Genomic DNA, 10,378 nt, shown 5'->3' with positions numbered 1-10,378 from the left:
AACTAAATTTGTTGACTTGATGAAGTCCAGATATGTCATATGGGTGTAGATGTGGGGAAAAAAATATAGATATACAAAAAAAATAAAAATAATAATAATAAGTTTATTTTAGGGGTTAATGTATACTGGGAACTCAGATGTGCCCCATCTCTCCAAAACAAGCATGCATTCTCAGTCGCGTTCACACAGCAAAATCATAACTCATAAATTATTTGTATTCCTCAAATAGACACAGTCATCTCAAGCAAGATGACAGCTCGCGGAGTGCGCATGCCTTCCAGCAGGTGAAGCGGAGCCTCAGCTCTGCCACTGGCGTGATCGTCCTCATCTCCAAGCAACCCCTCCATCAGCACTGGCGTCAGCGTACGACGAGCCCGCACAGTTGCTCAGCAACTTCTGCCCTCTGACGCGAGTATGACGTTAATGAGGCGGGTATCAGTTTGTTGTGGCAAGAGGGGGAGGAGGCGGAGTCCCTCATCACACCATGAGCCTGTAGCGTTAGTCTCATGCCAGCAGAGCTGCTCTAGAGCGGAGCCTCGGTGGACGGAGCGGCACCTTGTACATAGTAGAGCGCGCTCCGTCAAAGTGAATATAGCACTGTACACTGGAACTATTGTGAAGACAGAATAAAAACTAAAACAAGTTTTTCCCTCACGAGTTGCATAAGGAATGACTTGTAAATGCAGAATTAAAAAAACATTTGTACTGTGGAAAGAGGTGGATTTTATTCGTGTGTTCAAGGTAAGATTGCCTTCGCTTTTGGTATTCCCATTGACCATGCGTGTTTAAAACAGATAGATATACACTTTGTCATTATATACCTATATATTTTTTTATTTATTTGTTTACACATCTCTGAATTTCAATGACATGGACGCGCTGGTTTGACCTGTTAGACTATTGTGCTTTAATCTGAAGTTTCTAGTAAATGTAGGATACAATTTGAAAAACGGTTACAATGAAATTAACTTGCTTTTAAGTGAGCTAAAATGTGTTATATGTCAGTGCATCTTAAAATGAAATGTTTATTGATTCATTAAAGCAACCAGGCTGTTTTGTGAAGGTTGTGATGTCGTCTATGTAAGAATCATTGTTAACAACGAATTGTAAATTTGTCGCTCAAGTTCAGTAAGATAGTATTCGTGCGCATTTATAACCAAACATTTTTGGTTTATTGCAGATAAATTAAAGTTATCGCTGCGCTCCGGTTCACACAAAACCTGCATTATGGTTATAATGACGGACAGCAGCGCGAGCTCTCAGTCAAGTTGTGCCCAGGCCAGACCTCTGCAGGTCGGCTTCTATGAGATCATCAGAACCCTCGGCAAGGGAAACTTCGCAGTGGTCAAACTGGCCAGACATAAAGTAACAAAAACACAGGTAAGTCTCGTGCGGAATATTTGTAACTTTTACACAGTAAAGTTATTATTATTATTTTTTTATCTTTTGATATTTTCATACAAATTGCCAATTCATATTAATAATGCACAGTATATTCAGCTGCATTTCTAAATGTGCATTTTATTGTATTTTCATGCAGGTTGCAATTAAAATAATTGACAAAACAAGACTAAAACTCTTCCAACTTGGAGAAAATCTACAGAGAGGTTCAGATTATGAAGCTGCTCAACCACCCTCACATCATAAAGCTCTATCAGGTAAGTTATAAGATTTTATAATGATGCTATAATTACAGAAGCTGCCCTTTTGAAATCACTGGATTAAAGTCAGTTAAACTCAGGGAGTGTTGTATATTTTAGCATGCTCGGTGACACTGATGAGTGAATGTCTAAGTGTTGGTCAGGCACATGGTGAGGTGGAAGTACATCTGGATAGTATGCGATGTATAATTAGACTGAAGTTATTTTGACCCTTGCATTCAGCTTCTGCATAGCAACTGTCCACTGCATTACACTGTTAAATATGTTGCATCAGGTTACTTGAAACTGGTTTTACTGAATAAAAATATATATTATATGACAGAAAAAATAAAAACTGATTATATTGGTTACAGCAAATAAAGTAATATTTGAGGTATAGTAAAGATCCTGAAGGTAACAACTGCATGGTTTCGCTAATGATACAACCTTTATTCGCAATTTGGATTCAAGGCTTTTTTAAAGTGATTTGTTGGCTTTTAAATCACAGATTTAAAAAAATATATATTTTAATAGACTAATCTGTGTCAAAAATGTTTGTGTTGTTGTTGTTGTTGTTGTTTTGTCTGGGAATGAGAGGCACAGAAAAGCAGAGTGTGTTGGATATAAGGATAGAGGATCTAAATCTCTGATTAACCAGCAGTGGTGGAAGTCAAGCGCAATGTGTCTGCAGAGTCACGTGAAGCTAGCCAGAGGAAAACTCTCTAAGAAGTACAATCGGATTTGATCCCTGGGCTTGTGTTGTTGGCCATTTTTTGGGCTCGCACATTGACGCACTCAGTGGCAGGCTAATACAGGGTGCTAATATGTCAGCACATTCTTTCTCTCATAGCCTGTATAAGTTTGTTTTGTTCGGAGATTAGCCATTTTGCAGATTATACGGTAAACCGAGGCTGCGAGAAACTCAAATCCTTGTGAATAACATCACACCTCACTTCTTGGGATCTGACCTCTCACATTAGTAAGAGGGTGATGTTTTTTGGGAACTGAGTAGCAGCGTTGTAGTTTGATATGAGCTTGATGTGCCATTCCTTCAGCATACTCTTTCATATTAATTCATTAAAACATAGTCCAATGTCATCCTACATGTTAGCTTATGACTGCAGCATAAACGAAAGCGTCCTGGATCTTCAGCTTTCAGCTTGATACCAATTTAGTGTCAGATAACCTCAAATCTACCTCTCCTTTCATAACTGAAGCCATGTTTATTTAAAGCAAAAAGCCCTTGAGATGAATTTTTTTTTTTTTTTTTTTTTTTTTTTTAGAAATGTAGTCCTTTTATTGCCTTTAGCTTCTGTAGAGAAACTATTCACTAGCTTCCTTCACTCATCTCCCTTGGCGTTAGTGACGGAGGGAGACGTCTCTGTGGGCTGAACAGGATGGGGTTTCTAAGGAAGCTATGACATCATTGGCCCCTCTGGGTTGACACTAATGACTGAAGTCTTCGGATGCCGGGTTTATCTAGAGATAAAGACCCTTTTCCTGCTGTTGCACAGAATGACTACGTGGGTCATGACACGTTATGTTACACACTGACCTGAAGAATCGAGTGCCTGAGTGCATATGGATGGTTACACTGGTTTTCTCAGCAATAGAAAAAGAGGTCAGCACAAAACCTGTTGTGCAACTCTTTCTGGTATAGCGCAACATGCAGCGTTTCGTATTTCTCCCTCAGGCCTCTGCTGGGAACTTACGGGGCATTTCTCATAAAGGGCGAGGACGTCATACACCCTCTCTTTTATACATTTTTCCACTATTATTTGTTGAAATACAGAGTCCTTTTGTGTCACTGCATGCCTTTATGCTCAAAATAGGTCTTATATGTGAATGTGTTTTATGGTTCAAAAGAAACAGGTTAGTGAAGATAAAGTTTCAGCTGTCATTAGCTGTTTCAGTGGTACTGATGGATCAGACAGCAGGCATCTGAGAAAGACATGTGTGTGAGTCTGTCTGTGTGTGTTAAGGGCATTGAGAAAGTGCTTGGCTACACTCTAATGCAATGGCGCATATCATTACAAACTAAACCTGTCATTTATGAACAACAAGAACTATGATAGACGTTGACAGAAAGAGGAAATTTGCTTCGAAAGAGAAGTAGAGATCAGACAGTTGGCTTGTTGATGCACAAAATGTAAATTGACACAAAATACAATTGAAATTAATGTATAATGTAAATTTTTATGTGTATATTATTGTATTATTAAACCATATTGTATTATTAAATTATTGTATTATTAAACCATTTTAAATGGCTCTATATTTTATAAATTATTTTATTTAAACTACAGATATTCCATGCATCTCTCAGTATAAGTTCATAAAAGCTACATGCACAGAATGTTTAAAGAATTAGAAAATTTGATTATTTGTAATAATAGTTAGATTTATTAATTGATTAAATTACAATTTTTCAAATCCATACTGTTTTTGTCTTTACAGGTCATGGAGACCAAAGACATGCTTTACATTGTGACAGAGTATGCAAAAAATGGAGAAATGTTTGGTAAGTGGAAACACTTTTGTAAATGAATGACTAAGAAATCTGTGATTTTTTTTTTTTTTTTAATTTCGGTGGCTCTCCCAAAACCTCTAGTCCAGTTGTTGTGGATAATGAGGTCTGATGGGGAGAGAATTATTTAGATCAACATTGCTTTCAGAGCAGTGAGTCAGTGAGTGAACAGAGTGAGACAGGTGTTGGATTTTCAAGCTTTATGTAACCATGTAAAAAGGATAAGCTGCTCTACCTCTGCTTGTCCTCACCACCTAGGGATTTAAACAGTATAACATATCTGTCTCTTCACCTGTCATATACTCAGCCTTTAAAAAAAACAATGGCTGTCTCCCCAGATAAACCGTAGGCTTGGCTCTGTCTTTATATGGTGTTTTTAAGGCGATGTCTCCTCCCTTCCTAAGCCGTCCTCTTTTTTACAGACTATCTGACGTCCAACGGACGGATGAGTGAAAATGAGGCTCGTAAGAAGTTTTGGCAGATTCTGACGGCAGTGGGACTATTGCCATCGGCACCACATAGTCCACAGAGACCTCAAAACTGAAAACCTGCTGTTAGATGCCAACATGACATCAAGCTGGCAGGTGAGCAAAGAAAATAAGCTTTTATGGGTTCACATACTGATGTGCTCTGCCAATATTACACTGCTCATAGTCAGACTGAGTGCCCTAAAAAGAAAACAATTACTGAGTTCACAGTTAGGATCAGTAATAAAATTAAGTAATCAAACCTGATTCTCTGTACTGACACAAGCCATTAAGTCTTTTCGTCAACAAAGAACTCACTACTCCTCCATTTCCTTCAGACTTTGGATTTGGAAACTTCTATAATGCTGGGGATCCTCTCTCCACGTGGTGTGGAAGCCCACCATACGCTGCCCCAGAAGGTCTTTGAGGGAAAGGAATATGAGGGGCCACAGTTAGACATTTGGGTATGTTTATCAAACTGATGCTTTGCTGATGTCTTTCACAGCTGGTGAAGATGCAATTATAATTATGAAATTATCATTATGAAATTATAAAAGAAACTGTTTACACTACTTTGAAAGCAAAACTCTGTTTTGTATTTATAAATTAACCAATTTCATTGATGCCATTGTCTTATTTGCAATCTAAATTGGTACTAGCTCTTTAGCCAACACTTATTTTCATATTGAATTGAATTTAATATAATACTAAACAGTATTATTGTTGCCTTGCAAGCACTGGTATAAATGCAAATGTAACACATGCTACAAATGTGTCTTTCACAGAGTCTAGGCGTGGTTCTGTATGTGTTAGTGTGCGGGTCCCTGCCCTTTGATGGGGACAGTCTTCCAGCTTTGAGACAGAGAGTGACAGAGGGCCGCTTCAGAATACCATTCTTCATGTCACAAGGTAGAGAGCTCTTCACTCCCTCTTTTCATGTAAAATGCTGCATCATTATAAGAAAACAAGTTTTGACCAAGACCTCATTGTCTCTTTTGTCCAGACTGTGAAAATCTGATTCGTAAGATGCTGGTGGTCGACCCAGCCAAGCGGATCAGCGTGGCTCAGATTAAGCAGCACCGCTGGATGCTTGCGGATCCCAGTGCACCCCACCAGACCCTTTCTCTCTCCCTTACTGACTACAACTCCAACCTGGGAGACTACAGTGAACCTGTCTTGAGTATCATGCAGACCCTCGGCATTGACAGACAGAGGACTGTTGAGGTGAGGAAAAGGGGAAGGTTCAGTTGGCTTGTGGAGACCTGTCTCTCTGTGTATGTTACAAACAGTACGTGGTTAGTTGTTTCCAGCAGGGAAGGGCTTTTTTTTTTTTACCAGAGTAAGTGTTAATATATGTGTTTGGGGGACATAAATTGTAAATTTGTCACCTCAGAATAAAAACTACACCCTATCCAGCTTCCCATAGCTTTACTTATGTCCTTCTGTTGGCACAGTAGCATCTGTTTTGAAAGCTGCCATGCTGTTTCTCTTTTATCTTTTGGTAATATCCCTTAAGAGTTAATTCTTGACGCAGACTGCCTGCGTTTTATTACACCTATTAAAGTGGTGCTCAGTATGGTCACTGTGTCTAAAACAGTTTTCGATTGCCTTCCCACAGTCTCTCCAGAAACAGTAGCTTACAACCACTTCTCAGCAATCTATTACCGTGCTGCTAGAAAGAGTGAAGGAGCACCGCAGCCAACAGCTGAGCCGCCCAATGCGGGGGCTGGAATCAGAGGTCGAGGACAGCGTCCGATTCCTCCACCCCAGAGGTGAGTGTCAAGGCGAGACCAAGACAGCCCAGTCTTCTGTTTAAAATGAAATTTCCCTGTGCAAACTCAGCTATTTATTTATTTTTGTGTTGAAGGTGATCATGGAATCATCTGACAGCTTCAGACCCTCAGCACTTCCCGTAGCCACCAAGGTGAACACTCTTGTCCAATCGGAGCTGGAATGTGAACAAGGAGGCCTGTTTCAGGTCAGTACTTCCCTTGAGGTTGTCGGTAATCCCCCTCTAGTCTAAGGGTGGGTAACGAGAGGTACACTGTCCTACGGAGATTAGCTCCAACCCTGATTAAACACACCTGAACAAGTTAATCAAAGTCTTCTGGATCATTATGTTTGGGTAGGGTTGGAGCTAAATCTGCAGGAGTTATCCACCCCTGCTCTAGACCCCTCTCTTCCTAGTTGCTCAGTAATTAGACTACCTGCTTCATATTGCAGATATGCAGTGCACCCCCAACCACCCTCCTTCATTAGAAACAGGCAGTGGCTAATGTGAATGCTTCCTTCCTTTCCTCAGCGTGTGGTGTGCCCGGTGGAGGCCAGCCTGAACGGGCTCCTGTGGAACCGATCCATCTCGCCCAACAGCTTGCTAGAGACCACCATAAACGAGGAGGTGCGACCTCATGACCTGGAGGAGGAAGAGGGGATGCTGCAGGTCCAGCCACCCCATTTGCCCAGCACCACCTCACGAAGGCACACACTTGCAGAGGTCACTGCTCGATTCCACCAGTGCAATCCACCCTGTAAGTCAAATGTTAATACTAGGGTGAATTGAAGGACTTAAAGCAAGACTGGGTTGCTAATTCCATCTGTCATCCTCTCTCAGGTATTGTGGTCAGTCCTTCAGACAGTGCTTCCTCTGACAGCTGTCTGAAGTCTTCCTCGAACCCCAACCCTGCTTTCTCCACTGCTATAGGGGATCTTTCATCACTGCTTGCCTCCAATACAGGGCCTGAGGGATTCGCCCCTGCCAGGTCACCCCTTGCTCTTTCCTCCAACCTCCTGCAAAATCAAGGGAGCTTGCTTGCAGCAAGCTTCCAAGAGGGGCGTAGGGCTTCAGACACCTCCCTTACGCAGGGTGAGTTTCAATAAAAATGAAAAATGTATTTTAAAACACATGCCAGATTTATAGAATCACATGGCTAAGTAGTTTCTAACCGGTCTGTGATTATTTCTCTAGGATTGAAGGCGTTCAGACAGCAGCTGAGGAAGAACACTCGTGCAAAAGGCCTCCTGGGGTTGAACAAGATCAAAGGTCTGGCACGACAGGTGTGCCCTCCGACCTCATGCTCCAGAGGCAGCCGGGGGTCGCTTGGCCCACCTCTGTGTTCTCCCTCAAGCCTTCAGAGCTCTAGCAGCCCCCGTGAGCGCCCGCAGTATGCTGGAGGAAGTTCTGCACCAGCAAAGGTGAGAAGAAATCCATTCATATCCCAGACTACTGAATATAGGAAACGTCCACAATTTTTAGCTCATTAGTAGAGACTCCAAGACCTGAAATGGATGGATCAGATAAAGGAGACATTTAAAATGTGTACTGTTGGGGTGCCTCAAAGAACAGGGTTGGTACATTTCTTGAATATACCTAAACTCTGTTGTTCTTTCATCATACAGGATGCTGGCAGATCCAGCACCAGCCTCAGCCCCAAGTCCAGTCTCAGCAGCCTGTGCTCTTCCTCTCGCAATCCCACCCCTCATCTCCCCCCTCCAACAATCTCTTCGCCCTGCCACCCTCTTTTCCAACCCCCCGACTCAACCCATCCTCCCACCGTGCCAGCAGACATCCATCGCCTTCCAGCACAACCTGTGGCAGCAGCAGCAGACTCTTGACTCATCTTCCTCGTCCCTGTCCCCCGTGGCATCTGCTGCCCATCTTTCTGGAGGCTCGTCTGCACATCAGTCAGCAGCCACATCTCCACCCTCAGTCCCCACAGCACCTGCAAATGCACCCCACCATCCTGCCCCAGGGGCCTTTCTCCCTCCTGCCCCAGCAGGGCAGTTGGAGCCTAAGCACCAGCATCCAGCCTGAACCTGATGTCCAGGAGCTGGTCTGTGCTGGTCAAAAGCAGCAACTCAGCAGCTGTGTCATGGTCAAGTAAAGAAGGCAAAGACTTTGAAGAAGGTTTTAGTGTGATGCTGACGGCGTCCACCACTCATAGTCCAGAGGAGGCCAAATGACAATGGTGTTGAGCGTCAGAACTAGAGAGCATCTCATTTTGATGATGTTCTCAGTCGTTTCCTAATGTATAGGAGAGACATTTTTACTCTCTCTGGACACACAATTCCATGATTATGACTATATGTGTTGGAATAACCAGAGAAAAAAAGAAAAAGCAATAACCAACCTCTTCATTGAGCTCATGACCCTTGCCAAGTGCTCCTGTCCAAACAGCAATAAAGGACGGGTCACTGAACTTGAACTGAAGGAACTGAAGAGTGTGAGTTTTCACTCATTTGTGAGTAGTTCCACTCATACATTAAGCTGGCCTCCACAATCGCGAATGATTATGTCAGAGATGCTTGTCTATACAAGTATGAAAATAGTACAGTGATGTCTTCCTTACAGATTTTTCCAATTCCTTTCAAATCTTGAGTTTTTTTTATTTTGCTTGTTTGTTTTACATCTCTAGAGAAGACCAAAGTTGATTGCTTTTTTTGCCACTTTGATTTTTTTCCTCCATGTTCTTGAAACAAAATGCAGACTTATCCAAAACTTCCAAAACTAAGAAAAAACAAACATACTGTCATTTCATCTATGATGTGAAAATGTGTGCAAACTAACCACACGAGGCATGTGTGTGCAATGAAGAGGCGCCTTAGCATGATGGGAAAGTCAAGACAAAAGAGATTAAGCTATATATAAGAGGTACTGCATAGTGTTTACTAGACCAGCTCTTTGGGTTTTCACTGTCTGTGACAAGTACTTTAATGCTGCTTCATGTATAGTCACATATATACAAAGACACTAGATAATTATGATCATACAAATGTTGACCTACCAATGGATTATTGAAACTAGGAGACATTGTCCAGTTTAGCTGTTCAGTTTTGGTCCCTCAAGACTCCTCTTCCATCAGTCCACTACCTCCTCTATAACTGATCATTCTCCTCAAGGCTGTATCTCAACACACACTGTATGTGAAGTTATGTCCATCACAATGTCTTGAACCTTGACCCTCATTAATGGTGTAAAGTTTCAATCTTTTTTTGTAACAGTGAACAAAGAATATGAGTATAGTGCAATATTTCACATTGAAATGTAGAACCAGGACAGGAAGCTGTTGTAGGAAAGCAAAAGGTACTTCATGCCTGATAATGCTATTTTATTCTTTCTTTTATAGAGCATGTTTTTTTTTTCTGTTTGTAATTATTGTATGTACGAGATCATTTTAATGATGTATTCTGCATGAGCATAGAAAATAGAGAATAAGAGCTGGCAATTTTTATACAGCTTGTTCTCTTCATGACACAGATTGCCTTTGCGTCCAGGCTGGCTTTGTAGAGCGGTAGAAGTAGAAAAGTTACAGGAAAAACCAAAGAGAGAGCGCAGGGAAGATCAATAGAAACATCTTTTTTCTATAGATGTCAAGGCGGTGAAAAGCTCTCATTTTATTTAAGTGTAGCACGTTTAAATCTTGCAAACTGCCACAGATGTAAAAAGTAGCTGCCTCCTCCTGTTAACAAATATTTAATAAGCAATCGTTTTAGGCTCTCCTTTTCTCAGAAAGGCCATGCAGTTGCATACACGTATAATTTTTCTTTATTTAAATGCACACACAGATGCAGACACACATAGCTGATGTCTTGTAGCAATAGAGTAGAATTATTATTATTATTTTTTATTATTATTATTTTAAGATTACAATCTAGGTGCTAGAAGTAGATTTCAGAAGTGTTGCTGGGTTTGTGTGAAATGTATATGAAACAATAGTGTGTTCCCATTGTTGAAGCTCCATTAGCTT

General features: G+C 41.3%; 1 pseudogene; it reads left to right on the top strand.

The window, feature by feature from the left end:
• Positions 1 to 473: 473 nt before the first annotated feature.
• Positions 474 to 9,197, top strand: LOC113075867 (serine/threonine-protein kinase SIK2-like; annotated as a pseudogene).
• Positions 9,198 to 10,378: the final 1,181 nt, after the last annotated feature.

Source organism: Carassius auratus, unplaced genomic scaffold (genome assembly GCF_003368295.1).
Source record: "Carassius auratus strain Wakin unplaced genomic scaffold, ASM336829v1 scaf_tig00017849, whole genome shotgun sequence".
Lineage (NCBI taxonomy): Eukaryota > Metazoa > Chordata > Actinopteri > Cypriniformes > Cyprinidae > Carassius > Carassius auratus.
The sequence above is the reverse complement of the archived record's forward strand: the minus strand, read 5'-3'. Positions and strand labels throughout refer to the sequence as shown.